The sequence below is a fragment of the Drosophila melanogaster genome, chromosome 3L (assembly GCF_000001215.4).
Source record: "Drosophila melanogaster chromosome 3L".
Classification (NCBI taxonomy): domain Eukaryota; kingdom Metazoa; phylum Arthropoda; class Insecta; order Diptera; family Drosophilidae; genus Drosophila; species Drosophila melanogaster.
The window spans coordinates 2,694,435-2,711,109 of NT_037436.4; the positions used below are offsets into that span (position 1 = coordinate 2,694,435).

The 16,675-nt window shown below is 42.3% G+C and overlaps 1 protein-coding gene across 4 annotated transcripts in view; it reads right to left on the bottom strand.

The window, feature by feature from the left end:
* Fife overlaps positions 1 to 16,675 on the bottom strand; it is a 56,276-nt gene that overhangs the window by 39,020 nt on the left and 581 nt on the right. For all 4 annotated transcript variants that reach the window (NM_001274411.1, NM_001274409.2, NM_139485.2 and 1 more), the window contains exon 2: positions 3,262 to 3,492. The gene's annotated coding sequence lies outside the window, so the exon portion shown is untranslated. The remainder of the gene's footprint in view (positions 1 to 3,261; positions 3,493 to 16,675) is intronic.

Genomic DNA, 16,675 nt, shown 5'->3' on the forward strand with positions numbered 1-16,675 from the left:
TCCATCGCTCGAATGTACCAAATGCTACAGTCAACATCAAACGACTGTGCGAGTGCTTAGCAAATATTACGCATACGCCCTGTTTGCTATTGGGGGAAATTACGCATACGCCGTGTGCACATCACATATTACGACAGTGAGAGAAAAATGGTAATTGTCCGTAAGTATTCTTGCACCTAGATAAGATTTTCTAAAATATACAATATATAGAACTAGTTCTATGCAATTTTTTTCATAGTCTATTGTTTTTAATTCTTAAAACGAATTAGTAAGTATATTAATATATTTTAATATTTTTAACGTCAATGAGATTGTTCTTCCACTGCAGAGTAATAAACCTCCAGCCAAATCAACTTGATATGGATATGGGCACAAAACCCCTGAGCGCACCAGACGCTCATTGCCGCTTTGTAAAATGTGCACCTCGACGACTATTTTCTTGCATGACAACACGCAACGCTGCCACGCCACCTTCCCCTTGGAATGTGGAAGCGACGCATTTATGGCGTCGCGCCAACGTGCCAACTCATTAGGAATGCGTGAAATTTGACACAGTCTCATCCGAATTTAAGGACGAAGACAGTACCTAATTGTCGTAACAAGCGGGAAAATGCTGCTTAAATTCTTATTAGAACATCATCTCTACGCATCTTTTGAGTTATGTGCTGCAAAAACTTGACATTAATTACGCACGGCTGGCATTAAAAATAAAATCAAACGGAGCGTAGGACAAAAAGTGTGCGTTGTAAAAAACGAACCGCATAAGAACAAAACCCCGACCAGCCAGAAACAGAAAGGCTTAATGGCCGTTAAGCGATGGCACGACCGTAAAGATTTCAGCGGACTGGGGAAAAAGAGAGCAAAGTGACCGCAATTAATTAACCACAAGGCGGCGAATGCCGCTGGCAATAAAAAATAATTATAATTATTTTCAGCAAGTGCTCGCCAAACGAGATACACTCATAAAACAAGGCCCAAAAGCTCGAATTTAGGTAGATACTTGGTAATAATTCTTTTAGATTAAAGAGTAACTCTTAGAATATTTTATGCATCGCTTGAATACTTTACCATTTGATAAGTGTAGCCTTAGAAAGGATATTCTTTAGGCTGAAAACTTGCAATAAATAATACAAAGTGCTAGGCACTCGTTGCGTAATTAAATGGCAGGGCAAAGGTTAAGCTGTTAGGGCTGTCAGGGCCCAGCCTTTGTGCTCGAACATATTGCCAGTTAATTATTCAGCATACGCATGAAGGATGTACCAATGTCAATGTCAATGTCGAAATGTCGGCCAGCTAAACCAGCCGTAAAAGCAGCTCAACGGCCTCATGAACTTTAGCAGCGCATCTAATGCGAATTCAATGTCGTTCTGGCCTTCTAACTTCTACCTTCCACTCCTCTCAACCAGCTGCCTTCAACTCGTCCTTAGAAGGACGACCTTGTGGCGCGTCAGCAAAGTCAATTAAAAATATGAGCGCAAACTAAATAAATTGTCATAAATATGCTAATGAGCACAAGATACACTTTCTGCCAAGGATATCCAGGCAACCTCGCAACCTGGATTTAATCCATTTGCTGTGGCTTCTTCTCAACAATACGCATAATCATGTCTACCATCGATACGCATGACTTGGGCGTATGCTGTCATTACAGTTATTGCTCGCACTGTCGTACTCCAGTTGTTGTGCTTACTTATCGTGCCACACATAACATGTGTCTGCGCTGTCGCAGCTGTCTGTCTGCGGTGCTGCAGGAACCCATTTCCCGGCCGCCTCCAGCTGTCTCCTCTGGAGTCCAGCACTGCCACCGCAGCCATTCCGACATTCCCTGCATGGCACCACAGAGGAGGCGGAGTCCTGTGAATTGCAGTGCAAGTACTCGGGTATTCACGGAGGAAAATAGCACAAAAGCAGGTCAGTGCAGGATATTTCCACATGCTCCTACTTAAAGCGAAATAAAAGTTATACGGAAATATCCAAACTTACTACAATATTTACTCAACTAAAAAGTCTTGTGTTGGCAGGTATTTTTAATTGAAAAAGTTCAGTTACTCATAAAGTATATTTATATATAATATATAAATATGAAATACTATTTGCAACGGCAAAGAATCGTATATAACCTTTCATTGCGAATGCAAATTTCAATCCTTAATTCGCTCGGAAAATTAAACAAATCTGCGCTGCCGGAAGGTCAAATGTCAGTCCAGTGGACAGACACATATTTAATTCCCACAATTGCACACAATCCGCCCCAATAGTTTGCCCTTTGCTGCTTTATTATTTATGAAATATTCAGCACTTATATTCATTAATTTGATTGCGATCCGAATTTATGCATTTTTCATATGGTCTGTCAAATTGGTTTTAACTTTCTAGCGGGAGTGAGCGAATTGAAATGGCAAATTGGACTAATTCGGTCTGATGAAGCGCTAATTACATGCGATTCCAGCTCCGATTTCATGGTCGTCTGTCCGGGGCGAATTCAATTAAATCGGCGAAAGGCGAGAGCCTTGGGCCATATTGATTACAAGGTCGCGCAAAAATCAACAAGAGCCCTGGTAATTTATGACAAATCGAGGAAAGTAAACACCACCCTGCGTTTGATGTTTTCGTTGTGTAACATATTGCGCATACGCCGCGTGGCCAGTCACAGCCTCAAGTCATTTTTCATGATAATGTATTTAACATACATATTAATCAAAGGCGGCGTGGGCGTGGCAAACCGCAGCGAAGGCATTCGGTTATTGAACACCACAATTTAAATTGATCCGCCAGCAATAGCAAAGGAATAGAAGTAATTGCTGCGGTTTGCCTTTGCCAGGACGCGCAGATACTGAAAGAGACGCCAGCCGAGGCCATTATTCGACCACACATCCTTGCCAGGACTCTCCACTCTTGGCTTGTAAATTTGCCACAGGCATCGCATATTGTTCGGGTCCTCGATTGTGCAACTCAAACCTAATCATCTGCGCAGAGTAATCCCATCATTTGTAATGCATACTCACTCGGGGCTTACGGAGGAAGCACTGGGGGAAAGAAAATATGCCTTAATTGGTATATATTTCATAAAAGGCAACTTCGTATACAAGACAGAAACACATTTGGTATAGGTTCTTAAAAAATACTATCTGTAAAAGATGTCTATAATGCATCTAATGGTGAGAACCCAAGGGTTGTCCTAGTTTTTTTCCGTGTAAGCCCAGAAATACCGCAGTAAGTTGTAGGCAGGCCTCTCACCTGGCCATTGTGGCAACCAATTACCTGTGCGATTTGATTTCATTTCCGTTCAGCCGCCACCGCCTTCAGTTTCATAAACAGACTCGGATTCGGGATTTCGACTATGACTACACCTACTGTTCCAGATCCTTTGCCATCTAAATCATCATCAGCATTGAGTCGGCATCGTGCTGCTCGATTTGTTGTGCGCCGTCGATGTGCATTCGGTTTTTGCCTTTTGATTTGAAATCGGCCTGCGTGGCTGGGACTGGAGGTCTGTAAGGATACGAGCGGAGGGGTGTTGTGGTGAGCATGTCCTGGCATTAGACAGCTGTCGAATGTGAAATGTGGGGCATAAATCAAATGTTATATTCGGCCGGGTGGAGTACCCTTAGCCTGAACGGCAGGCAGGCAGGCAATCCCAATGTTTCAAATTTATCAATTTTCATTCGAGCTGAATCAATCTTAGTTAACTAACGTAAATTTAATTTCCACGCTCATCGATCTATAGTTTCTATAAAGGGGATAATTGTATTTATTTTAGAAAATTTTTGCTTAGCCTAGGAAATATGTAAATTTAATTGAGCGCTCGTGACACTTTCCATTATCGATTCGGTTTGAATGGGCACTTTGCGAAATACCCTCTCTATTAATACTTTATCACAACAGCTGACTTTTCTCCATTTACTCCGGGTACTAAGTACCTACTAAGCCCCCAAAGTGCAGAGAAAGTATATTTCTATCATAAATTCGGCTGACTTGAAAACTTTTCGACGGCTGTGCGGCATTTGCGGCCCTGTTGCTGTTGCTATAGCTGTAGCTATGTGTATACAGAATATATATATATACAAAGATATATACTAGATGTGGCTGGATCTGAAGGCTTCTTGTGGCTGTTGTCGTTACTCTCGTAATTATGAAAGTTGGCCAACTGGGCTGCGGTCGCGCCTTCCCTGGGGCATTCAAGTTCCTCACAATGGTGCTCCTTATTTTGGCGCCCCTAAGTGTGCAACAGCAAATTGTATATGCGGAAATTGAAGGATATCATGGCCATGGTGTGGGCATATTTTTTGGCGCAGGACATCCTCATTACGTTCAAGTGGCACATTCAGAATGCAGAATTTCTGTGGCCAAAACTTTGGGCGACTCGGAGTTGTGTTGTTGAAAGTTTATTTAAATTAGTAAATGAGAAATGTAGTTGTTGGCCGGAAGCTGACGATGTCGTTCGTTGTCAGGCCGTCGACAGCTCGAAAAACAAGGGCATAAATTACACAAAGGCATCTGAGGATGTCTAAGTCCAACTACGAGTCCATTTTCGACAGCATCAAAGTCACTCAAGCACACGGGCCACAGCCGAAAAACTTGGACAAAAGTATGCAAAGCCGGCCAGGCCGGAGTGAAATTATGAAGCACTGCCAAATTCGTTAAAATTGCCAGACTGCCGGTCTTCCTGTCAAGCAGCCAACCAGTCGGTTAGTCAGCCAGCCAGTCAGACATCCTGGACGAACGTGCCGGGAGCTCTGCGTCTGGATCTGGGCGAAAAGCTAACCCGGGCCACGTAGCCACTTCACTTCGATCCCCTGCTAACTTGTTTTGTTCAATCAACAACAGGGCTATATAGCTATTGCCAGGCATTGTTGGTGCCACCCACCCACACCCTTCTCATTCGGCCTTCAGCGCCGCTGTCGCCCGCTTGTTTGTCTAAGTGAAGTGAAGTGTGCCAAAGATATTTGCGCCCGATATGCGTCCAGGCATTTCGGGTTAAGGCCTGCTCCCAGTGACTCCGTCAGCTACAACATTTAGTTGTGCACTGCGAGAAAAGGCCACACAATTCGCCCAACAAGTAACAAGCATTCGAATACATTCGAGTATTTAGAACATATTATTACGACAATGTTCACAGTTTTGTGGTAATAATTGTTGTTTGTAAGTAAATTATACAGGATAAGTATCTACATATTGTTCTCACTGCAATCGAATAGGTAAAGACATACTTATGGGCAAATGACTGTATCACTCAATAGACGAAATATGACAAAGAGCGTACTTTCGCTGATGGAGCAATAACCGGGCTGGCAAACAAGTATTTCACTTGGAGCGCCGCCCTGTCTAATGAGCCATCCTTTCAGCCGGATTTCGCTTCCTGGCGGCGGAAGAGCACCGGACACACGTGTGCCTTTGATTTGAATGCGACAAAAGAAATTAGTTCCATGTGCAGGGGGCTGGGGGAGCGTTCAGGCTCCAAGGATTATGTGTAACGAATACAATCAGGCGTGAAGTCTTCTTTCCTTTCTTACGATTCATGGCTTATTCTTGTCTTAATAGCTTGTTTTCGAGTAGCACGGCTTGAGATGAATGACTTGTACGTAAAATCTCTAGGGGCTTCACGAAAGTTGTTTAGGTGTCATAAAACATTTTACAACACAAATCACAATGAGAGGCAAAATTAAATTTTATATTGCTTTGTTTTAAAGTCTCTGGAGATTATATGAAGACGTGTACTTTTGTTTGGCTCTTGACCCAAAAATAGCCGAGTTGCTATTAAATTGTATGGTACAATTTATGAATTTAGAAACATATCTGCTTCGTGACATTGCTTGGCAGCACTGGTCGAGCAAACAAATGCTGCCAATTAGCAAGGACATTTTTCAAATGTTACTGTAAAAGAAAGAAAATTTCTGTACAACAGAAGACCAAGGAAGTGGAAAATATTTTTAGTTTTCCTATGGCTGCAAATTAATAAATTCCCAGAAATTGGTTTGGGTAGCAGTAGCTCAGCCCAGTTTTTATCCAATCATCAGTTATTAGCAGCCACTCTTTCCGAGCAGGAAAAGCTCAAAGTGGAAACGAAAAAAGAAAACCATTCACTTGTGGAGCGACATTCACTTTTTTAGGCGACGTTTTAGCCATGCGAGCACAAGAAAGGCAGACAAAAAACACTTGATTCATGGGCCGCACTTTTTTCTACGGTCCACCACTGACTTGTAGGCAACATTCAACGAGGCGTGGATCCTTTCGCAATCGAGTCCCTTTTGAGGGCGTTTGTGGGTGAAAGGCGAGCTGTATGTGCAAGTGGATGTGTGTGTGTGTGTGTGTGTGTGTGTGGATGTGGATGCTGTGCGTTGACGGCAAGTTTCACAAATGATTTCACATTTTTGCATAAATAAATGTCAAGTGTGCGCCGGAGCATGCGGAGAGTTGCTGACAGTTTTCTAATAAACCCGAAGGGAGAAAGAAAACAGGATAATCAGCGCGCACGACAGGGATAAAGAGGCCGGAGCAACAAGTTGTGCACACTATATGCTATATGGCATATCCCCATATCCCATATCCTTGTGTGTGTCCACTTTAGCCTAGCAATAATGATAACCTTGGCTGCCATGATGCCTGCCATTTTTCAAGGCCCTTTTCCCCACATGAAAACGACCATTTTCATTCCACTCGACACTCGACGTTCTGGTTTGGTGCTATGGTTATTTTAGGATTTCCCAGCAACGCTGCCAATTTTAATAATGTTTACTCAAGACGTAGTCGTCCTAGATCATATTGCCTCCGCCTCCTGCCTCACCTCGAAATAAATAATAATGGAGAGGCAAGGAAAGTAGCCAGAATGCAGTGAGGCATGCCAAATGACAGCTGCTCCAACCAGCACCACTCAAGTTGTAATGGAAAATGCCAGTACCTTAATAAGCAGCCCATAGGATGCAGCACGCTATTGCAGCGGAGAACTGACAATGCTGCTACGTGTTTTTCCGTGCCTGTCTCGGTGTGGAGACACCCATTGGCATTCCTGCCATTCCTGCACCCATTAGACCCCTAATTTATATTCCGCCCATCCGAAAGGGGTGCGTCCAGAGTCGCATTATCCCTCTGCCAGCAGCCGGCAGAAGGCATTTATATAAATATCATTTTAAGCTGCCACTTGCTGCAGCTGCTGCCTAATGAGCGGATTTAAGTGCCCCAATAGAGGTTCTCGGCACTTCCGGTTCTGGGAAACGTTTTTCCGCACTCCAGTTGGTTGCGGTAAAAGCCAGGGCTGCAACTCACAGTATCGCATAATCGTCAACTAGTGGAATTTATTTTAAAGGGGAGTCTTCTGGGAAATCGAGACGTTCTCGGCAATCATGATATCGAAATTGAATAGTCCTTGAGTGAGGATTTTAGGACAGGCACATCAATAGAGACGAGAGTTTTTGGCAATCAAATTTCAAAATCTAATATTCTTTGATGATTTTTGCCATGTAAATCAGCGCACAATGCGTGTCCTTACTTCAGAAATTCCAATTCAGATTTAAGAAAAATGAGCTCAGATTGAAATAAAAGCAGATATACAGAATATTTTCTATACCTTGCACATATTTAAAATGCTTGCGCAGGTCAAATATATTTTTACAAAATATCTAACCAGAAAAAGTGATTTTTATTCAGTAAGAAAATACTTCTATTTAATTCTTTTTTTTTAGGTTTTCCTTACAAAAATTCCTCACAGTTCGCATAAGCAATTCGGTTTTGTGCCCTTTCCGTTTTCAATTTCTCTCCTTATTTATAATAAAAAGGAAAAGGCTTTGATTTGCATGCGGGAGTCTTTGAGCTGCCTTTGTGTGCCATAAGATTTTCGCCCAAAGACACAAAAAAAACATATTGCCTTCATGCGTTTATATTGGAAAATATTGATTTACCTGCCATCAAAGACAGCTGCGACCTGCTACGACTCGAGCGAACTAGTATTTGTGTTTGCACTTGGTGCGAGCCACAATGCCAGGACCTTAGATCCCCGCTGCCAGGATACATGTGTACTGTGTTCGATTTCGCCTTTATGCTCGAGTTGCCAGCCATAAACGCAATAATCAATACGGATTGCCGGGGCGCAAAGTGCCCGGATGGCAGGATACCGCAAACGATTCGTATTCGCATTCACATTCACATTCGCCCCGTCCATTTCCATTCACATTAACATTCGCTGTGGAAATGGGAGTGAGCCTGCCAGTGTGGCCAACGCCGCCCGAGGGGATCAACAAGTGCAGCTAAGGCCACATCATTAACATTTGGCGCGCCACTCAATGTCAAGGCAACTTGACTGCTGGGATGCTTATACAAAATACAAAGGCGTATGTTTGCACATAGCCACATTTGTATGCCTAAGGTCACGAGGGCTAGACGCACCTCAAGTATTTTATTTACAGCGCCCGTACTGAAATTGTGTGTTTTTAGGAGGCTTATTTCGTAAAACTTTTAGAAAAATGCCGCCGAATGCCATTTCTCGGTTTGGTTTGACCTTAGCAATGATTTGGTTTTTAATAAGGATGCAATCCTTGTCCTTGAACCATTGTCTCTCAAAAGAAACAAGTTATGCTAAAGTTGCAGTTACTTTTATTGGTAGAATAATCACTAAGTAAATAGGCTCAGCTAATAAATTGAAACTGTGTATGGATTATTTTAACATACACTTTTACTTTACACATCACAAATCACAGATTCACACACTGAAGTGAAGGGCACTTAATTAAAATCTGAAGTCCTTGGCGCTTTTTTTACGACGCTTTGTAATCAGATTTGTATTCAACTTTACACAATGTGGGGAACCGAATAGGCATCTCGTTTCCAGAAACAGTTCAACCTTTGACCCAGAAAGCCGGAAAAATTTCGCTGAGTAAATCTGACAAGCTTCACTTTCCCACGCAGCTCGCAGCGATATTTTTAGAAATGCTAATAATTCACTCGAAAAGTGTGAGCTGCGTGGGCTCCCGATGCCATACATTTCTGACTTAATAAGTTGACAGGAGCATTCAATCAGGGTGGTGGTGGCTTCCACCTACGCAGTCACATGTTGACGGAAACTCAGAGAATTTTCCCATTTTCCTCACTACCTAACATCCTGCAGCCGACAGCTCATTTTAAAATCATTGTTAGATCTGGTGAACTGTATTTTTAATTAGCCCAAGGACCCCGCTCAACGGGCTGAGGAAGTGATTTCACTGCTTGGCACATGTTAAATGCAAAATGACTCATAAAATCCACCAACTAATGCGCTCCACAAGTTACACGCATTTTGGAACTGCTGCCTGTTGCTGGGATTTTTTGGGGGCTGCGAAGGAAGGATATGCCATTCGGTTGGTTAAATGCGAATGTGGTTCCCTCTGTTTGTGCAAAACGTTACTTTGCGCAAAATTATGCAAATTTGATGTGCGTTTTGTTTGGCAAGAGCACCGCCTGCTGTGCATGTGTCAGTGTCTGTGGATGGTGGGTGCTTTGCGGGTGGGTGGTGGGTCGGTGGTGGTGCCTTCACCGCATACCGAAAAGACCTCGGCAAACATCCTGCTGTGCAAGTTCCTCGGACAGCAGACAAAGTGCATGGCAAACAGAGCCACTTGGAAAACATAGCACACACATGGCCAAAAACCAACGAAAGTTGTTAGAAAGAAACCAAACATTTGTTTTCAACCATTCTCGAGCTCAGCGACGCCATCACTTTAAGCAAAACTTCAGGTGCAGGTCCTTAAATCAATGGCCTCCAGCAAAATGATTCATTCCCCTTACCTACGGAGTGCAAAAAAAATAGGACTAATCTGATCAAAGCGGCGCAGCTAGCAAAACAACGAAACAATTTCTGCAGCAAATGGAAGAAAAACACGAGAATCCGGCCAAGTTTTTCGGGACTTTGAATTCAGTTTCGTTGTGGGTGGCCGGGAAAATCGGGAAACGAACAAGCCAGGACCTTGTAACCGGAAACCACTCACACAATAGCACTCGCACACACACACACACACACACATGCACACGGGAAGGCAAATAAACTGCTCATTATTATGCAAAGTTTTCAGTTTTTCGCTATCTGCGGATGTGTAAGTTGAGCAACTTCACTGCGGGCAAAAAGACTAACTTAAAATCGGGGATAGCTTTCTTGAATGGAACAATTTAAATACGGCTGCTTTAAATTGAGAATTTTTGGAATTTTTCATGCATCCTTTAAAGAAATTTAAAAAGAAACGAAACATTTTAGGTTAAGTTCACGTTTAAAGCATTTCCCTTAAATAAAAGTCTCTAATAATTTTTCAAGTAAATATATACAAAACATTCTTTCTGCTTAACAATTTAAAGTAGTTTTAAAACACATTTTTCTCTCTGTTTAAGGGCCGCCAGGAGCAACAGTCGGTCGTATTACACACCCCAATCCTCGATTTAATTGGCCTACTATATGTTTGTAAGGGGAGTGGCCCAAACAGACGTTGGCATATGGCCAGTCAGCCGACCCCGCGCTTAATATGGTCCTCGTCCTCGTTTTCATCCTCGTCGCCATTTTCATTCATTTTCTGGCTAAGCACACGCCTGGGATTTGGCCTGGCTGGTGGGTCGACCAACAGAAATGACTGCACATAAAGTGAACTAAAGCCTGCGGCAAAAACGAAATGCGGAATTCAATTTCCCGGGAATGGTGCGGCCGGAATTTCGGCAAAACGACGTTTAATGCGCCACAAAAATGCTGCTGCGCCATGAAAAATGAGCCAAACAAAAAAGGCAAAAAGAAGTAACGAGCTAAATTTAAACACATATTTGATTTATGGCCAAGCTCCGCAGCCAAAGTGAAAAGTTTCGAGTTGTGCCGTTTGGCTTTGCCAATTTAAAAGCCCTGCGATAAGACGAAGGCTCGGCACCAATCAGCATATGCACGGCCACGCAAACAAACACAAGCAAAGGCGCACTCAGACAAACAAACAAACATACAACGAGCACTGGGGAAATCCTTTCAAATTAGTAGGGTGTTAGTAACTACGTTGAGATACCTCTGTTAATAGGTGCCTTCTAATATAGCAGTACAATAGCATCGTTTTAGTGAAGATATAATATTACGCATACGACAGGGTGTCCCATTAATATTAATAACAATGTGTTTTAGGAACGTTATAAGTACTTCCTTGCTAAATATAGCCTAGTGCACATCCTAATTCATTGAAATACTAAAAATACAAATTCGATAGTCCTGAAAGCCCCTTGGTCCACCCTAATATAGAGGCACCCATATAGACATCGCCGCACCGAGAAGTATGCAAATGTAAGCGCCCGTTAAACATGCCAGAAAAACACGCCTCAAAAACAACTGGCAGCCAAACCAGAACGTAATTGCCTCGTTTCATTTTTAATAACTGTCAATCCTTTTGGCTGTTTCTGGGAGCGGCAATTGCCCAACCGGCACAACCGCCTTGTAATTTGCGTCCTGCACATGAGCTGTGGAAACATCGCGGTACAAGGATACCCACAAAACCGCAGAAGCCACAGCCACGAAACCAGAAACAACAAAGCGAAAAAATGTCGACTTTCTAGAGAACACCCAGCGAACAAAAAGCCAAAAAAAAAAAAAAGTTGCGCCAAGTTGGGGATGCGATACTAATACCCTGCGATGGTTGAGCTGAGGCAATCAAACTAAATTGAATACATTTCGATAAGGAAGTTAATGTCTTGGGTTGACAAACAAGATGAGAGATGAGCCCGAATCGAGGGGAATATTTATGCAATAATAAAACCCAGCTCCCCAAAAGAACGCAGAAGGTCTGCTGAGTAAATGACTTAGCCATAAAGGGTATTTTATTGTCAACGAACCGCAAATAGTTTTTGCCTCTTTCCGTTTTTACAGCGTGCTTTTCGGGGATCGAAAAGTTTTGCTTAGCTCGTTTGATAAATGTTTGTGCCAACTTTTCGCCAAACTGTTGCTCGGCGCTCGGTTTTCACATTGCATTGTAGCGATATCGTTTTGTGTCAGCCAAAAAATGGGGAAAAGCGGCCAAAAAATAAGGCAAATTTACCTAAAACTTTTGGTAAACAGCTCGCTGACCCAAGGTTCCGCTCGGAAACTTTTGCATTTCTGTAAAATTACTTTCGATTTTCAGTTAGGCCATCTCAGGCCGTCATCTTTTCTGTTGGATTTTAAGCTCAGCCTGTTGCCCGCTGGATGGGCACATGCATTAATCATCTCGAGTACACAACAGAGGCAGCTCAGCCAGATCGGCCGGTTCAAAGTGTCAAACTCCCCTGTAACCGTGACCCTTGGGCGCCAATTACATTAATCAAAGTACAGAGCGTAAGCTGCGCTCATAACACGACTCTTAGCTGGCTCAAATATTTCATTAGGCCAGCCCAGATCCATTCGATGCGGCAATCCACCCGTAGGAAAATCCACTTCAGGCTCCACCCACACAAAGGGCATAAAATGTCAATTTTGCGCAGAACTCAGAGCTAGAAAGGCCAAACAATGCGGCAAATTTTGTTTGCCTACCGTGCACAATGAGAAAGAGGTCCTTTCATTCATTACAGGGACCAAAATGCAATATATTCGCATTGAAAGCCGGTCGAAGAGGAAATAAAACCATATCAAATCTATCTATAAAAGTACAAGGTTATTCTTTAAATTAAAAAGAATTTAATTAATGAAATTTGAAATGATTTTTTTTTCAAGTGTGATTGGGCTGGGAGGATTGGAGAGGCGTCAGCAGCCAGTGGAGCCATTATCAGCTGCTTTGAGCGATTACACGTTGTGAGAAGGGACTGGGATAGGACTAGGATGAGCAGGAGCAGGAGAAGCAAAACACCTAGGGCTGAGTTGGAAGCGGGTCAGGGTCGCGTTTAACAAAATGTAAACACAGGGCGACCAAGTAGCGCAGTGCCTGGGCTATCTACCTTCTGTCACTGTCTGCCTGGATGGCCTATATATCCTAGGTATCCTATTCCCTGCTCCTCCTTACTTCTTGTGGCGCCCGGATATTACAGATACTCCGCGTTACGGTAATAGCAACGCCAACAGCCGGCGGACAATGCTATCATCCAGAAGAAGACCTTAAATGGCACAGGGAAATTGTAAAATTTGTAGCATTTTGTCACTGTCCGTGTAGCGGCGATTTGGCCAAGTTAAGACAAGTGGAGAAAATCCCTATGGGTTTCGCTGGCTTTCTAGCAGAAATATCTAAATTAGACTGTCAAATAAAAATGGGGACAGGTAAATAATTGTATGTAACATGATAATTAAAAATCATGGTTACTAAAGTAAAAGTGTTTCTAATCTAGTAACTCAGTTACACAAAAATTATTTCTAAATATTAATATGGTCTGTAGCTTTTAACTGAAACTCTAATGCAATTTGTTTTGGTTCCGTTAAATAAATTAAAAAGCTGCAAGACATAAAAGTAATTTACGTCAAAGCTCTCTTTAATTCACTCAAAGTTTGCTGTATTTCACGGGAAAAATTCAGCATTTCCAGGATTAAAATCGAGCGAAAAAGTGTAATTTATTTCTGCCAGCCAACACTTTTTTTGCACCCTGGAGTCGGATAGTTGCTTTTCATGGGGCCCGTAACGAGAAATTGTGTTTCGGGACATAGTCACGCATCCACGTATGCAAATTACCAGTGAACAAGAGCTGCTCCAAACTACCTACTTGCCAGAACTGTGGGCAAACATTTTAATTGGGAATTCGTCGAGCCGCAGAAAGTAAATAGAGGAGCGTGCAAACGACAAGTGCTCCGTTCACCGATTTCCCCTGCACGACAGCCTCCTGTGAGTGGGAAAAGCTGGAAAATGTGAGTGGGGCGCAATTCACCCACCCCCACCCAGCGCCCATATCCTTCAACTCCTTCCACTTAGAAGCCTTCGATTTTTTGCGTAAGTCTGCACTTTGCACAGTTTGGCATGCGTAACTTGCAAAAGGATCAACAAAAAAAGGGAATGGCCTCCGAGTTTCGTGTTGAGTGGACATGCCAACGAAATTCAATTAGTTAAATTCCCCACTGAAAGCAATAGATATAAAAAAGAAATTTGGATGCTTAAAAGATTGATAAACGAAACACAAAGTGACTGAAGAAAAACTTATGTTCCGATAATTATATAAGTATTAATATACACCCGATTTAAAGCCCAAAAGGTAGAAAGTCAGTAAGGTATTTCCTATATGTTGTCTTTAAGCTGATTCATAAATCAACAGTATGTTTTTATGAATATAAAAATGTATTGAATGTTTTGAGTAAATGCATTAAAGCAGATAAGAAGCATGTAAATAAACGGAATTTTTTACTCTGCATCAGTTTTTTATGTGTATATATCAAATGGGATGTCGACATCAGGCCAAATACAACAAATGTGAGCGACTTATTTAAAAATGTAAAATAAATATTTGCGCCTGTGGCCAGCATCATTCACTTTATGCGCTTTATGTCGGTTATTTGTTTACGCGTTTTTTATCTGCGGCCCGCAGTTTTTTGGTTATTTTATTTTTATTTTTTTTTGGGTCCTCCGCTTGTTTACGTCCGGAAAACCCGGTCAAAAGTCGTCGACGGGAAAAAATTCGTTCACTTTGCTGCTGCTTTATTAAAAATTGTTGTGCAAATGAAGCGGCAATTTGGTATTTTGCATCTCGCAATCCAAGAGTCCGGGAAACGTTCATTATTCACAACACACGCCGTGAAGAGATAAGTCTGGAATCCTCGGCACAAAGTTAATTAATTTCTGCTTTTGATTAAAGCGCAACCAGAATGAGCCAAATCTGCTAGGCAGGGCCAAAACAAAGGGCCTAATCCTTTTGCGGGCATCCTGGGGCTGCACACGTACGTGCGTGTGTTTGTGTACTTGATGGGCCAAGGATATAATGATACCAGGATGTGCCCCGGGCGTGTTGAACATTTTAAACACTTTGACTTTGCAGACGACATTAATGAATACATTTCGATGGGCACACACATGCGAGGGAAAAGCGGGCTAACTGGCCATCAGTTCAGTTGTTTAAAATGCCATTAGACTCGCTGGGCTGGCCAGCCTGTCAGCATTTGCCTGCTGTCCATTTTCCGGATTTGTCCGCCACTCCGCGGCAGTCCACCGCTTTTCCGACCCAGTTTTCGGCACGCTTTTCCCCACATTTTCCCTACGCTGCGAGCTGTCAGCATGCATAACTGTTGCTGTCAGGATTATGGCTTGTCATATTATGTATTATAGAGTCTTTTATTTGCTTTCAATTAAAATGCGTGTGTCATTCGGCTGCGCATATAAATTGCCAACAAAATAAGACGCAAATTTATGCAAACGATCCGAATGAGTTTTCTTTTTTTTTTCATCAGTTTCGCCTAGCATTTGTTGTTTTGGTTAACTTTTCCCTTGTCTTCTTGTTGTTGGCGATTTTGTGGGGAAACTGAAATGAGTTTTGCCGCTTGATTTGCATATCCGCTCAAAACAGGAAAACTAAACAACTTTGTTTACTCCCTTCGAATGCTATAAAACTTTCTGCGAAAACTGTGGGAAATATCAATACAAATTGTGAGTCTTGTAAAAACAATCAAATGAATTCGTAAATTATGACATTGATGTTTCACCCTTGAAAGGGGAAAAATACATTTCATGTTCGGAAATATGAGTAATATTTAATGGATTAAGAGAAAGCCCAAAATTCTCTGACTTCATAAATCTGAAATTTACTTTAAACCCAATTTTCGCTTTGCCCGCTGAGTGTGGAAATCCAATTTAATCAAGTTTTTGTAATAAAAATCAAGCGGATATTAAGCTAATGCTCCTGACCCTAATAGCTAATATCTCTTCGTTTTTAACGCTTTTTTTGCTGTCTGTGCGGGTGGACACAATGCTTATTACTGATTGATAGGAATCTAAATTAAAATGGCATAATAAAGGCACTTTGGAGCAGACCTCGACCAGACGCGATGGCAGGTGTAAGTGCAGGGGCTCAGCTGTGGGGCTCAGGATCCGTTCGAGTGGAGCGCCACAAACTCGGCCAGGGATTAGGGCCAAGAGTAATGACAGTTGGCTGGCCAGAAGCAGGCATTAGCCAAGCCTCACCCCAGTCATCCCAAACAGCCCAACAATCTGATTGCCATCGATACGGCAGGCGGGTCACGTCCATAAAGTCTCAATCGCAAAAATTGCTGAAGCAGGTGCCGAAGACAGCTTAAAGTTGCTCCTCATCCTCGACTTAAAGCTCAAGCAGCGAAATCCAAAGAGTGAGCTCCGGGCAGATGCTTAACTTAATTATAAATTAATTAGACGGGGGCCGGCAACATCAAAGTATCAATAATTAATCGCCTTGATAATGTTTTCAATTTCTTGCTTCATTAAGTTGTTTTATTTTCCAGCCTGTGAGGTGTTTGTCCGCCGTCTTTTCTCAAAGCCCCCAAGGGCTAAGACATAAGCCTGGTTAATACGTTTGGAATTAGTTGGAGGGGCCAGGACCAGGAATCAATACCTTTTGTGTAATGGTATTTTATCAAATTCAGACAGGGACTTTTGCAATACATTTATTCTTTTTCCAAGCACTTTTCCAGCCAATACAAAGTTGGCAGTAACGATTCGAGGTCTTGAAAAATTCTTAAGTACTTGGGAGTTTTATAAGGCACATAAATATACTCTTCTTAAATATTAAATAGCAAATATGATTTAACAAAAAAAGAAAACTACTGCTTAAAAGTTTAAGTTTGTGG